Source organism: Echinops telfairi, unplaced genomic scaffold (genome assembly GCF_000313985.2).
Source record: "Echinops telfairi isolate 266 unplaced genomic scaffold, ASM31398v2 ScPeMD7_23;HRSCAF=83, whole genome shotgun sequence".
NCBI classification, from domain to species: Eukaryota; Metazoa; Chordata; class Mammalia; order Afrosoricida; family Tenrecidae; genus Echinops; species Echinops telfairi.
This window is the reverse complement of record NW_022103920.1, coordinates 43,069,145-43,083,872: the sequence shown is the minus strand read 5'-3', so window position 1 is coordinate 43,083,872 and position 14,728 is coordinate 43,069,145. Positions and strand designations below refer to the sequence as shown.

At 43.0% G+C, this 14,728-nt stretch overlaps 1 protein-coding gene across 1 annotated transcript in view; it reads right to left on the bottom strand.

Annotated features, from left to right (window-relative positions):
• The window catches only part of CCDC146 (coiled-coil domain containing 146), a 136,869-nt gene that overhangs the window by 91,365 nt on the left and 30,776 nt on the right, over positions 1-14,728 (bottom strand). The gene's annotated exons all lie outside the window — the stretch shown is intronic.

The window sequence follows — 14,728 nt, the reverse complement described above, 5'->3', positions numbered from 1 at the left end:
TTAATATTATTACTAGCATCCTGTAGAGTAATCTCTTCTGGGCAGTCTTCCCTGATGACACTAGGAGAGGTTTAGCATCTCTCCTTTTTGATCTTATGTCATGTTATGTGTTCTTTAACATACCTTACCCTCTTCACTAGTTGTCTAGGTTGAAGCCAATCTCTGTCTAGCTAAGACATAGAGGAAATTGGAGAGAGCAGTCTTATTACTCCAAGTGGTTCCTACATATGTTGCTGTAGAGGAAGGGCTATAGTCTGAAGAAACCAAAACTATCACTGAGAAAGGAAAGGGTACTGTCAAATACACGAATTTGGGAGCTGAAAGCCAAGGGGAAAAATGGCAAAAGAGATCAAACACACCATGGAATTGGGTATCTGCCTTGAGTACAGCCGCACAGAAGGGTATGCCTGCACCAGGCTGCTACTACGTGATTGTTCCACTTAACCGAGATGCATAAGAGAATTAACTTTCCATACTTCATATCATTTTGAAATTGATTTTAATCTCCTCCTTCTCTCCAGAGGTAAACAAGTTGGGCAAAGCCAAACTCTAATGTCAATCTGTGCATTGCCAAATTGAGTCTACTGAATTGCAGCCCGTCTTGGGCTCTTATGCTTATCGATTGGAACGAGTTGGGTACGTGCACACAAGTGATGAAACAAGGCAGACTTGGAAAACTCAGGGTACCTTGATGTCCTAATCGAGGTTGAGTCTCCCTTGCTCCTTGATGAGGGCCCTTCTCACATGCTTGACGATGCTATTCTCCTATATGACTAAGATATACTACTGTTCCTAAATGTGGATTGACTATTTATAAACATCCTTTAGGGTCTTAGGTACCTTTTGGCAGCTAATATTTATCTTAATTAAGACTCCGTTTCTGAATTTTATCATTCTTTGAAAATATTGACTAAAGTTGGTTTTTAGCAATTTCAGATGGGACACTATCTCTTTCCTAAGAGTATGATCTTAATTCTCTTGTAAGCTCATTCACCCCACACCTTCTATCTCTAGATCTGTGAGTAGGGTGTCTAAGTTCCCTAGTGCTGCTGCAATAGAAATACCACGAGCATGTGCCTTTGAAGATGAGAGTTCACACAGTTCACAATCCAAACCCAGGACAAGGCTCTTTCTCTCTCTCTCTCTCTCTCTCTCTCTCTCTCAGGTATTGGAAAAGATCCTTGCCTCCTTCAGCCTCTCTAACCCCAGTGTCCTGGGTTCCACAGAGCTCTTCACTAGGCAATCCATTATCTCCTCCTTTGTGCCTGCTGGTCTTCATATCTTTCTTGAGTTCAGAGGGGGTTAGGTTTCCAACACATCCTAATCTCTTATGACTTTATTAACATAACAAAGAAAGTCCCAGTTTAAAATGGGATGACATCCGCAGGTATTGGGGTTAGAATTCAAACACATTTAAACCGTAACACAGGGCATGCCCTGATATCAATTACAGTGCCTGAAGGAAATCTTGGGGATACCTGTGGGTAAAGATTTTGAGGTTGCTTGACTTAAGGAGGAACAGAATTTTCGATGTAGCTGAATTTATTGATAGAGTCACATTTACCAGAAGTTTTGGATTCAATGAACGGGGTTGAGCAGATGTGTTTGTATCCAACAACTTACTCAAAAAAAACTACGCAAACCTAGACTCCACATCAGCTTAGATAACTAAAGTTCAAAAGTTAGATCTCAGAACTCAAAAGCTTATGTAGTTCAGAATTCTGGAATGGATTTGTTCTTAATTTGTTCAACAAATATTGAATGTATTTAATGTGCCAGGCCATCTTTTGGAAGGCTGGACATATATCAGTTAACAAACAAAAATCCTTTACTCCTTCAGTTTACATTTTATCAGGGGAGAAATAAAGATGTCTTTGTTAACACAAACAATGGGATTGTTAAATAAACAATATATGATACATTCCATATGAAGTTAAGCAACTTAAGGAGTATCTGAGGAGAGATGTGGCATTTTACATGGAGGGGTCCAGGGAGACCTCACTGAGGAGGTGAGATTTGAACAAAGACTTGAAATAACAGAGCTAGGCATGCAGTTGGTCTTATTTTTGTTAAGTGTTGTTGAGTTGATTCCGACTCATAGGGCCCCTGTGTACAACATTATGAAACATTGCCAAGTCCTGGGCCGTCCTCACACTCATTAGACTTGAACTCATTGTTGCAGGCACAGTGTCAATCCATTCACTAAATGTCTTCCTCCTTTTTGCCATGACTGATGTGTGTGCTATCTTAATTAAGGTCCACTATTTTACCTTTCTAGTTTTTAATAGCCATTACAATGGCTATACAAAACTCAGAGGAAAAAAAAATAATGATCAAAAGGTTTGTTAAGAAGTTCCCTAGTTGAAAGGCCAGTGAGAAATATCAGAGTTGAGTTATCAGGACACGTTACAAAATTCTCCCAAGTCTGCTTATAAATGCTCAAAGGGCATACCCCTCTGCTATAAGCTTCAACCCAAAGGCATTCACCTTAAGCTCTGTGGGTCAGCAAGTCCAGCTCCCCCAATTAAGTGCTCAAAGGCACCCCACTCTGCAAGGCATCCTCCTGCACAAAAGGACTGAATTTCATTTGCACCGTGGGTTGGGAAGTCCATCACTCTGGTCCATGCTCTGGCTCCTGTTCTGCTGCTCCTCCTCGGATATTATGGCTGCCTTCTGGGTCCAGGAAGTTCGCTGCATAGGAATCCTGGGTCCAGAGGACGTACTTCACTCCTGACTCTTTCTGGTAATTCGGCCCTGCTTCTTAGGGGGCTAACTCTTACATGCAGCAGAATGGCACTCCTGGGAATCTGATTCACAATTACTTACAGGCGAATCCTATCAGTGTCATCTTAACAGACTCACGCAGAGAAAGGTTCTTTGGTGGGAGTTAGAGAATTTGGATATGAGCCACATTAAATAATGCACTGCCCGTGCAATGCCCTTTGCCAGGGCCTGGTCCTTCCTGATAATATGTCCAAAGTACATGAGGTGAAGTCTCCCAATCCTCCCTTCTAAAAAGAATTCTGGCTGTACCCTTCTAAGTCAGGTGTGTTTCTTTTTCTAGCGGTCTGTGGTATGGTCAGTATTTTATGCTAAAGCCATAATTCAAAGGCATTAATTCTTACTCTGCCTTATTTATTGCCCAGCTTTGAGTGCATATGTAGAGATTCAAAGTACCAAAGCTTGAGTTCTCAAAGCGACACATTTACTTCGTAACGTTTTAGAGAGATCTTTTACAACAGCTTTGCTCCGTGCTATATGCCTTTTGATTTCTGGATTGCTCCTTCCATGGGTGTTGATTGCACATCCAAGTCAAATGAAATCCTTGACAACTTCAATATTCTCTCCATTTATCATGATGTTGCTTATTGGTCTACATATCTAGGGGATGAGTATTCTAAGCAAAGGGAGCCTCACGTACAAAGGTTCAAAACCTGGAAAGTGCCAGGTGTATTTCAAGGGAAGCAAAGAGGCCGGTAAGGAAAGAGCAGTCTGCGGTGAGGGTGAAAGGGTTGGGAGTGGGATGAAGTCAGAGATAATTTAAGGACTGGAGATGGAAAAAAGTGGGACAAGGGGTGCCAGATCACCAAGGCCTTGTAAACCACAGTAAGGTTTTGTCTTTTGAGTCCAACAAGAGCTATGAGGGATTTGAACAGAAGAGTGACCTGACCTCACTCTGGCTTAGAAAGGATCACTCAACGCTGAGAAGAAAATAGACTGCAGGAAGACAGTGATGGAAGCAAGGGCCTGGTTTGAGGTTCAAATTAATCTATATGAGAAATGTTGAACACCTGAACTATAGTTCTTGCAGAGAACTGGATCAATTTTAAAGGTAAAGCCGACAAAATTGGCTGAATAGAAGTCATCAGGAAGGAGCCCTGGTGCTGTAGTGGGTCTGCAATTTGAAACGGTCAGGTTCTCTCTACTGCCAGTACTTTCAGGTACTTCAGGTACTTTAGGTATGTTCTATTTCTGCTGGAAGAGAATGCTTTGAAACTGGTTGTGGTAGTAATTGTAAAATATTGCTTGATGTGATTGAACTGTGGAATGATACGATGTCTGGATTAGCTCCCAGTACAATGGTTTTGGAAGAAATAAAAAGAGTCACCATCTTGGAAATTCATAGGGGCAGTCCTACATGTCCTATGGGATTGCTATAAGTCACTGCCAATGGTATGGCAGTGAGTTTGGCTTTTTTTTTTGGGGGGGGGGTCAGAAGTGGAAAACTGAGGTGTCACCAGAAATGACAGGACTTTAGCTGGGTAAGGAGCTCTGGTGGTAGAGTGGACTATGCAGTGGGCTGTAAGTGTAGTTCAAAACCACCAGCTGCTCCATGGGAGAAAGATGAGGCCCCCCCCACCCCAGCAGTAACAGTCTCAGAAACCCATGGGGCAGTTCTATTCTGTCTTATAGAGTTGCTGCAAGGTGGACAAGACCTGATGGCAGTGAGTTGTTTAGCTTGCATGGGGTGCTCATCTACCTTATGAGTCGGGGAAGTGAACTGGCAATTTTGGATATTCTATACTCAAATACCTTAAAGACACCGTGGCAACACTACTATAGGTATTTGGATATTCTTCTGAAATTCATGGAAGATATCTACGGTTCAGAAATACTATTGAGAGTTGCTGGGATATAATGGTAATTGAGTTAGTTAACTGTGCCAACCTGGCCGATAATCACATGTGAGGCTAATTGAAAGGCGGAGGGATAAATGGGTGGTAAGCCTCGCCTTTCTAGTTCTCGGGTCTCTTGCTTTGTGATGGTTGCACCAGGGTGCAGCTGCCTTAGCAGTTCCCAGCTTCAGCTTGCAAGGCTGACTTCCTGCAAGACAACCCCAAGGAGAAGCTTCATGGACCTACCTCGATGCAGCCCTGGGTGCTGGAGCAGCCAAGTGGAGACCCCTGCCAGCGCTATATGCTTACACATTCACTGACTCGGCTTTCCTCCTGCAGTCGGTGTCATTGCATCTGTTTTGTGAGATGGAGGAGGAATTTCTGGATTGGTGTTGGACATATGGGTTAATGTTGGACTTGTGGGCTTGGGCAGCACTGGGTTGGGATATTTTCTTGATGCGCAGTTAACCTTTATATAAAACTCTCTCTTTTACATGAGTTTCTGTGGATTTGTTTCTCTAAAATACCCAGACTAATATAGTAATAATGAGCCCAGGACACGGGGCAAAGACTTTCATGAAAGGAGCCCAAGACAAGGTAACCTTTGAGAGGCTGCAGATAGCTTGCATTCCTGCTCCCCAAGATGCAGTTATGGTAGTTGAGAAATCAAAGATGATTTCTTTATGGGGAAGTCAGCCATTGAATCCCAGTGAAACAAATACCAGGTTAGGATTTGCTTTTCTTCTCTGTCCTGCTTCTGCCAGCAGCACTGTTTTGTTGCATTAGTGAAGGTGTTGAATGCTACCATGGTATTCCACAATGGTATTCTACATCACTTTTGACTTGCAAAATCCTTGCACAGTGAAAGGAGCCGGCAATGACCCACTGAAGCCTCAGCTAGTGCATCCTCCAGGACCCAATACAGGACGAGGTGTCTGTGTGTCTGTGCATAGCAACAAGACTAAATGAAGTGCCAGTAAGTCAATTCCAATTCATAGTGAGCCTATGGGACAGGGCAGACCTGCCCTCAGGAGTTTCCAAGCCAGTTGAGTCTTTACATTCCTCTATCTCGTAGGTCAGTCCCTGGAGAAGGACATCACGTTTGGTGAAGTACAGGGGCAAGAAAAAAGAGGAACAGTCTTGAGTAGATGGATTGATCTAGTGGCTGTAATATGGGTCCAAACATAAGGACCATGGTGAGGATGGCACAGGGCTGGGGAGTGTTTCTTCTATTGTATAGAGGGTTGCAATGAGTCAGAACAGACTCCAAGGCACCAAACAACAACAACAACAACAACAACCTACATACAATCCTTTGCAATTAGAGCTTTCCCTTTTCTCGGAATGGTTCCTCCCTTACTACTCCTCTGTGCCCACCATAGCCCCAAGATCATCCTGACTTTGCTTTTGCTATTCCTAGACAACTTCCCTGTCTGGTCAACAGCCTACCTACTGTCCCCACACCCACATTCAATTCTGCCTCTATATCTTTGCTCATTGAAATTCATAATGTAAATCATTATTAAGGTTTCAACCTAGCTAACTTATGGTCAGCAGGTTCCTGGACACAGCACAGTTTATCAACAAGAACTGTACTATTTTATTAGTCATTTTCAGAAGGAAATCTACAGTATGTCTCTGATAATAAACAAACATTATTTCTGAACCAAAAAAAATTAAAGGAACATATTATCCTTTTTGGTGTTAGCCCTCAAAGATAACTGGCCTTTATATTCATTATTTGAATCTCATAAATGTTTTATTCACATACCATGAGCAGGCACGGCGCTAGACACTTTTCAATGTATTTTGAATAGGTGCTGGCAAAGAATACTGAAAGTACCATGGGCTGCTAAAAGAACAGTCAAATCTGTCGTGGAAGAAGTACAGCCTGAATGCTCCTTAGAAGCAAGAATAGTGAGGCTTCATCTCATGTACTTTGGTCATGTTGGCAGGAGAAAGCAGTCCCTGGAGAAGGATATCCTGCCTGGTAAAGCAGAGGGGCAGCAGGAGAGGAAGGCCCTCGGCAAGGTGCATTGATGCAGTGGCTGCAACAATGGGCTTGTGCATAGGAGCAACTGTGTGGATGGCAGCATTTCGTTCTCTCATACACAGGGTTGCTATGAGTCTGAACTAACTCGATGGCACCTAACGGCTACAACAAACTCAAAAATCTGAGTTTGAGCTGTTATTTGCGAGTAAGCCCATTGTCATCAAGTCCAGTCTGACGCACCTCCTGAGTTACCGATGAGACTGCGACGGGTTTCAAGGGAATTGCTTCTCTCAGTCTTACTGAAGGCCTTGCAGCAATGCTCAGCTTAGTTTTTGGATCCCATAGGAATTGAAAAGTTGAGTTTCTATCCTGGGAAATTAACCTTCTCATCTTCTACAAGAGGCAAGCAAGTTGTGCTTATGCTGGGGAAGTTTATCAAAGAAGGGTCCACAAAATAACACTGAAGCAACCAGTGAACTGGCATCCAGGGAAGACAACATCCCAATTCTTGTCCATTCATCCTCTGGGAGGCGTTGGTTTAGAAAGCACTGCATGTGGGGGTATTTTGCTTTGCACACTCATCATGGTAAGCAGCTGATATTTGCTGAGTGACAACCATGTGCTGGCCATGTCTCTGGAAACAGTTTCCACATTCTCTCTGCTCGCCGTGATGAAGGTAGCAATATGCTTTACACCCGCTGAATGTATTCCCTAAAACAAACAAACACATCTGCAAATCATTTACCCTTTATCGGCCCAGAGCAATTTCCAGATTTGCTGGCATTCTTGAAGTGGGCTAATTGTCCAAGGGGTAAAATACATGTTCACTAAAGCTCAGTGTCATCTGACGTTGAAGTTCCGCATGAATCGATCAACTACAATTCCAAGGCAGTTTAAGTTCAAGACGAAACATTTTGCTTTGTGTCTTATCAAAACAATTGCATCATGCTTTGCTGATAAGAAACATTTCAAAGGGTGAGAGTGTTTCAAGTTTGTTAATGTCCCTACTTATACTAGAGCTTAAAATGGGTTATTTTTTTACTGCACTTCAGTCAGAATTTATAACAGTTCTGACAGAAAAGGCGCCCGCCTCTGTGCTCTCCAAACACTTCTGTACTCCCATGGCTACCAGGGTAGAATTCCCGATGAACAGGTTCTGCTGATGTACAGCACATGCTGTAAATTACTTGGAAGCCAAAATATTTCTTTTGTAAATAGCAAAGTTAAAAATAATTCTTTTGTTAAATACAATTATTGTTTTAAAATGTGAATATCATTTGTCAGTTGGTAGTGTTGATACTGGGATACTTTTTTAATCTCTAACCTATAATTTGGAAGGCCTCCTTGGGTGTTAAAAATACTTGACTCCTAACCAAACAACTGGTGGTTCAAAGCCACCCAGAGGTGCTTCCAAACAAGGCCCTGCCGCTGGGCTTCTGAAAGCCACAGCCGGGAAACGGCCTGGGGAAGAGTTCTACTCCACCTGCACGCAGCCACAGGGACCCAGAGACTCAATGGCAAGGAACAACAATAACATCTTTAGTCAACATTTTGTTTTGACTGGAACATGTCAACTAGTAGCAATGTAGAGAGTCTCAGATATTCACGGTAACTGTGGACTGTGGACAGGAAAGAATGATACTCTCTCAGTGACCTCAGGGTTAGTGTAGAGGTGCTTCTGACCGTATCCTGCGAAGCCCGAAGGGGCTGTAAAATATCAGCAGTTCTCAACCTGTGGGTCATGACCCCTTTGTGGGTCAACCGACCCTTTCACAGGGGTCACCGGATTCATAACAGTAACAAAATGACAATGATGAAGTAGCAACGAAAACAATGTTATGGTTGTGGGGCACCACCACATGAGGACCTGTAGGAAAGGGCTGCGGCCTGAGGAAGGTGGAGACCCCTGCTAGATGCTTTGAGGACTTCAGAAGGAAGCAGAATTGAGGAAGAAGGCAGGAGAAAGTCCGACCTTCGAGACATTGTTCACCCAGAGTAAGTCTGCTTTTATTTTCTGTCTTCCATTTCATTTAAATAAAAATCTTCCCCTTGAAAAAGTATTAGAAATCATGCTTCCTGAGTGCACATACTTGAGTTCAGCTGGCCAAATGAAGTGGGAATAGAAAGAAATATGGTGCTTCTGACTGGGATGATGTTTCTAACTTTAAACATTGAAAGCGTGGAGCACTTGGGCTGACTTCAGATGGAAAATGCAGACATTCAGAAGAAATTTCAAATTTTCTGTTTGCCTGCTAAAATCAGGTTTCTATCGATGGAGATTCTCCCTTGGAGGGTTTTACTCATTGCCATATGCATTCTCCTTTGAAAACAGGCTATACGTACTAACACAAGAGGGTGAGCTGAATAAGAGTTTTTAAAAACCAAAAAATCCAAGATGAATACCATGTACTTCCTTTTGACAAGGTTTGTCTTTTTAATCATTATACTGGGGGCTCATACAACTCTTATCCATACATCCATCCATTGTGTCAAGCACATTTGTACATTTTTTGCCCTCATCATTCTAAAAACATTTGCTTTCTACTTGAGCCCTTGGTATCAGCTCCTCATTCCCCACCCCCCTCACCGCGTCCCCACCCTCATGACCCTTGATAATTTATAAATTATTATTTTGTCATATCTTACACTGTCTGACGTCTCCCTTCTGACAAGGTTCTTCTACTATAGATAAACTTTAAAAATAGGAAAGAATATAAGACATGGTATTGGGTAAGTACAAGCACTATATGATGGTGGTGGTTGGGGGGTTACAGAAATTGTCACCTTTTGTCGGGAAGTGGAATGCTTCAAGGAGAAAGTGAACCCGGAGCTATCCTTGAAAAGGACAACAACCCCAGACTCACTGCCACTAAGTCAATTCTGACTGACAGTGGCTCTCTAAGTCAGGGTGGCACTGCCTCTATGCATTTGCAAGGGTGTGAATCAGAGGAGCAGAAAGTTTCATCTTCCCTCCACCGTGCAACTGGTAGGCTTGAACCAGCGACCTTGTGGACAGCAGCCCAATGGATAACCAACTATGCTACTAAAGCTCCTCACTAGGCAGGTAGAATTCTGGAGCACAGAAATGCTACAGAGCCGATTAGAACGAGCAGAGTCATCCGTGGTCTGAGGAATCAAGAGCTCGTGATGAAGATGGAACACGGAGCATGCAGGAAAGAAAAGGAGAGGAAAGAATGCAGGATGGATCGTGAAGTCACAGAAGAAGTACATAATCCTCATGATAAGGCAAAGAAAACTTCAAATCTAAGCCCCTATGGTCTCCCTGACACCTCTGGATTTGGGGCCCCTGAGGTGATGATGTGGTCCTAGGTGGGAAGAACAATTGGGAGGAACGCTGAAAGCTGCTCTATTAATTAATGAAGTAGCCAAAGAGATCAAGCAGAAGAAGGGTGGAGGTACAGAGTGGGAGACATGAAACGGCGTTGGGAAGAGTTTTAAAAGCTGGAATGCGAGAGGGCTGGGATAGGCGGATGAGACTTTTCCGATATTTTGCTGTTTCGGCTGGTGTGCTGTGGTACGCCCTCCTCCGGTTCCTAAAGGTCCTGTTAGTTGGCCAGGCCGTTTATAGGGATTTCTGGAGGCAGATTTGGGTTTCCCTTTGCTGTGCTAAAATGAGTCTTAAGGTAGGAGCCAGAAAGCTCAGTTTTATTTAGTGAACAAGTTGTTCGTAGAGAGCAAGTTGTCTGTTTCCCGACTGCTGCCTCAGGGGGACAGGGGGACAGAGGTATTAAAGGGAGAGCATTGCACAGAGGTTCAGAGAACTTAAGTGTCTTGCTGAAGTTTACTCAGCTACTCTGTAAAACTAGAACTGGTTTTGATGAAGTATCATGCCTATCAAGGGACTCCACCCCCTACCAAAACAAACCTCTCATGAGAAGTGAAATCGACCTTTGGTTGAAGGTGCCCTCATGGTACAGTGGCTAACGACCCTGGCTGCTAAACAAAAGGTTGGCAGTTTGAAACGTGGTGATCTGCTTCCGTAAAGGATTTGGAAACCCTATAGCGGAGCTGGCTTGACCACAGCAGGGTTTTGATGATTAGTTTCAGCCTTTAGAGGAGGCAGCACTCCTATCTTCTTACTCTGGGGTTTGATGTCAGGTAATTCCTGCACTCTTGTACTTCAAGTTTGATACCACCCAAGTACACTTGTTTGCCTCCTCCACCTGGGTAGGAATGGTCTAGAAATATGTGGAGAACTTTTGCTGTCGATGATAATGAGCTTGGCTTTAGGTATAGTGACAACAGAAGGGAGCTGTCAACTTGCTGCTGGTAACCCCCTTCTGTTGCGATGGCACCAGCTTAGCTGAGTAGGCACCCCCCTGAGGGCAGCTACCCTTGCCTTGTTTCTACTATGCTGGCATAGAGCAGATGCTCAGTAATGATTTACAGAAGAAATAAAGCAAAGGATAGAGCAATTCTTCTCTGCCCCCAATTTTCAACACTCATCGGACTTTCATTTGCCATCATTGCCTGTTCAGATAAACAGTTTTTTTCTGACAACACCCCAGGCCCTCGGTAGAACTAATCTTCATGTTTATTATTCTGAAGGTGCATGGAAGAAGGGCAACCTAACAAGGGGCCTGTCTTTTCTCTGACCTGCATTCTTCTGCAGTCTAATTTGCCAACTGGAATATTGCCTATTGGCAAATATATGTATATTTGCCAATAGGCAAAATACCAATATATATACATATATACACAAACACACACACAGAGGTTGCATACATCCTGTCCCTGTCTCTCTTTCTGTATTTAATTTCATCCCAAAAATATACTTATTGGGGGGGGAAATGCAGATTATATTGTTGTAACAAACGCTGCTTAAAGTCCCTTGACAACATCTTGAAAAATACTGGTCAGGTATATCCCAAGGTCTTCCTTGATACAGGGAAGAATTTACTTTATTTGCACATGTTCCTCACCCTGAGGAAAATATTTCTAGAAATAATAATAGAATCTATCTCTGTCATTTAATAAACTCTCAGTCTGTTTAGAATTTTTTTGACAGTCAGAATTTGAAACATTATTCTTGCAAGCCTGCCTTGCTTGTCTGAAGGAAATGTGAAAGCATGTCAACAAGAGCATGACTTGTTGAGAGATTTAGGACATGCACATTGTAAAAACGCATCATTTCTAAGCAGAGCAACACGTGAGGTGTGAAAGCTAGGATAGTTAGGAAAACATTTACATAACAGCATTAAAGGTTTATCTATATTTTTGGTTTAACTATACATTTTGTCTAAAAAGGCAATGTGTCAAATCCTAAAACAGTGGTGTTTAAATGTGGGCTTGAAGAATATGAAACAAACTGTTAGCTAAAGTAGAAACAAGAGCTTAAGTCTCACTCCTGCCCGTGCATCTGGCTGGCCTGTCCTACATCTTATGGTGTCACTATGAGACGTAATCAGACTCCTGGGACTCCTGTGGCTGGAGCTCTTTCAGGTGACAGGAAGCTCGTCTTTTCATTTTTGTAACCAGGCAGTTAACTAGGTAACATGTGAAAGAACACAAAGATATTTTAATCTTTGGACAATGACTGGAAACTTCTTTAGGGATCACCAGAAGAAATTACCAGTAACTCTGTAGTAGGTCCAAACATGAAAAAGAACGAATATTTAGTTGCATCAGAAAAGTACCACTATTTTGAGTAACTAAAGATTTGTATTTAAAAATTTCCAGATTAACTTATTATCTTGTAACAGCCTTAAGAGAACCCAAACTATAAGAAATAAGGAAGTATCTACTTTTTGCGTGAATAACCTAGCCAAAAAGATCATTTTAAAGGTGTGAAATCAGATAAAAAGAAGGCAACATATTTAAATAAATACACAGCAGTAGACTGTGCTAATAAGTAATCTGAGTAACAAGTAGCAATCTTTTCAGAAAGAAATCTGAGGATTATCAAGAACTTCCTCTATCTCTAGCCCCGGGGCTTCTCTGGTAAGCTTGAGATCCACTTTCTGGACATTAGCCATGGCCTGTTGCTCCTTCTAGAGTCTCTGTACTTATGGTACCAACATAGGCACAATTTCCCAAGTCAGAAACCATTTCACTATGGCCATTCCCACATCCCTTTCCCTCAGACACATCTCGCATTTTATACTCCTCCAACCTCCTTATGCACATCCGTCCACTTTTCCTCTTGCTTCATCTTGGTTCGGTTTCTCTTCACATCTCACCTTGGCTACTGAAACAGAATTCTAATTGGACCTATATTTAAGGGCAGAACCAAGTGCAAGTCTTCAGGAGGACCGTTAGGTTTGAGAGAAGGAATAATGAACTTGAGTTTTTCAGCACATTGTTAATGCATTTTTGGGGGTAAAATTAGGTCCCTCGGCTGATAGCTGGGTCGGGTTATACTCGAGTATATACAGCAGTTCTGAGCGTGGTTAGTTTAAGTTACACTGGGGTTATCCAAGTGAAGCTATTATAGGTACATGCATGGATGATATTATAAGTACACGCATGTACGGGTGTGGGAAAGGCTTCAGGATAGAAAGGCAGGTTCAAAACAGATGTACGGAACTGGATGGAACACCCTCTCCCCTGTGCTGTCCTACTCCACCAGCCCTGTGTGCGTGAGCTGTGCTTTGGTGGCACACTCACAGTTGTTTTCCTGTGGGAAGCGATGCACCAGCATTCCCAACACCAGCAAAGTCGCCCAGAGTGGACAGGTTTTAGTAGAGTTCTCAGACTAAAAAGGGCTAGGAATAAAGGCCGATAACATAATATAATAATATAATATAATATTTGTCTGATATTTTGCTGGCAGTCCCTTAGGTTGAAATATATGTAAAGTAGCAATGAACACAACAATGGGCTTGAGCATGCCGATGATGGGGTAGACAGCACAGGACAGGGCAAGATTTTGTGCTGTTGTACATGAGGTTGTTACATGCCCGTGCCAAGGTGACGGAACTTACCATCTTCTCTCAAAAACACTCACTGCTGTTGAGTCCAATTCATAGAACTCTATGGGACAGAAAAGAACTGCCTGCACTGGTGCAATTCTGAGACGAACTTTCTATATGAGTAGAAAGCCTCCTCTTTGTCCTGTGGAGCAGTTGATGGAGCACGTCCTCTGACATGTTCTACTACTTTCCCCTTAGTCCTCAGTGATTGGTCCTCCCTTTCAATTTGAGTAACACTGTATACACTATTGGGCTTCTTTTCTCCCTCAAATTAAGCTTCTAAAGGAAGCTTATCTAAAGCACAGGCATCATTTGTGTGTTTCATATCTATGAACCTGCATGGTGTCTAGAACAATGTGAGACACACACACACACACACACACACACACCAGAGGAAGAGTCCAAGGGTTAAATTTGGTTTCAGATCTTTAACAGTAAAGATATTTAACATTGCTCAGAACAGTGCTGGGCCCACCGTGAGAACTACCGAATCATCTGTGAACTGAACAAACACTCAGCGTCCCCCATTACCCTTCAAAGATGTTGGGAGAGCTCCATTTTACCAAATTTCACATGAACTAAAACTTGTTCTGTATTACACATGTAAGAAGTCCAACAACGGCACTGAAGCTGCAGCTAGGGGAGAGGGGCATGTCTGATCAGAGCAAATGGGAGCACTTAGGGGGAGGAAGAGAGAGTGGAGCACATCCTGACCCACCAGGCCTGGAGGACGACATCCACACTCTGAACAGCCTGTGGACAGAGTGGACAATATGGCTGATCCCACCACGAGACACGCCATCCCTTGATGGCCCCGGGCTCTAAGGGGGACAACGTTGGAGACTCAGTGTTGGGACTGGCCCAGACTGACCCTGAGACACCAAGGCAAACCACAAAAAGCGTGCGGCAAAGCAACCATGGGAGAGAGCAGAGAGCTCCCGAGGGAGTACAAAGGACAGACTTTGGGGCCAGAGCATGGTACCCCATCACTCTTGACTGAAGGACACGCCTAGAGATAAAAAATCAGACCTCGATTAATTTACAGGTTTTTCTTTCTGCTTAAATTTTTTTGTTTGTTTAATTAACTTATTCTTCTATGGGTAATAGGTTTCCTTTTTTGTTGCCATCGCTGTGCTCTCACCGATTGCCTATCTTGCTGTGACTTGGTTTTTTATGCATATTAGGAT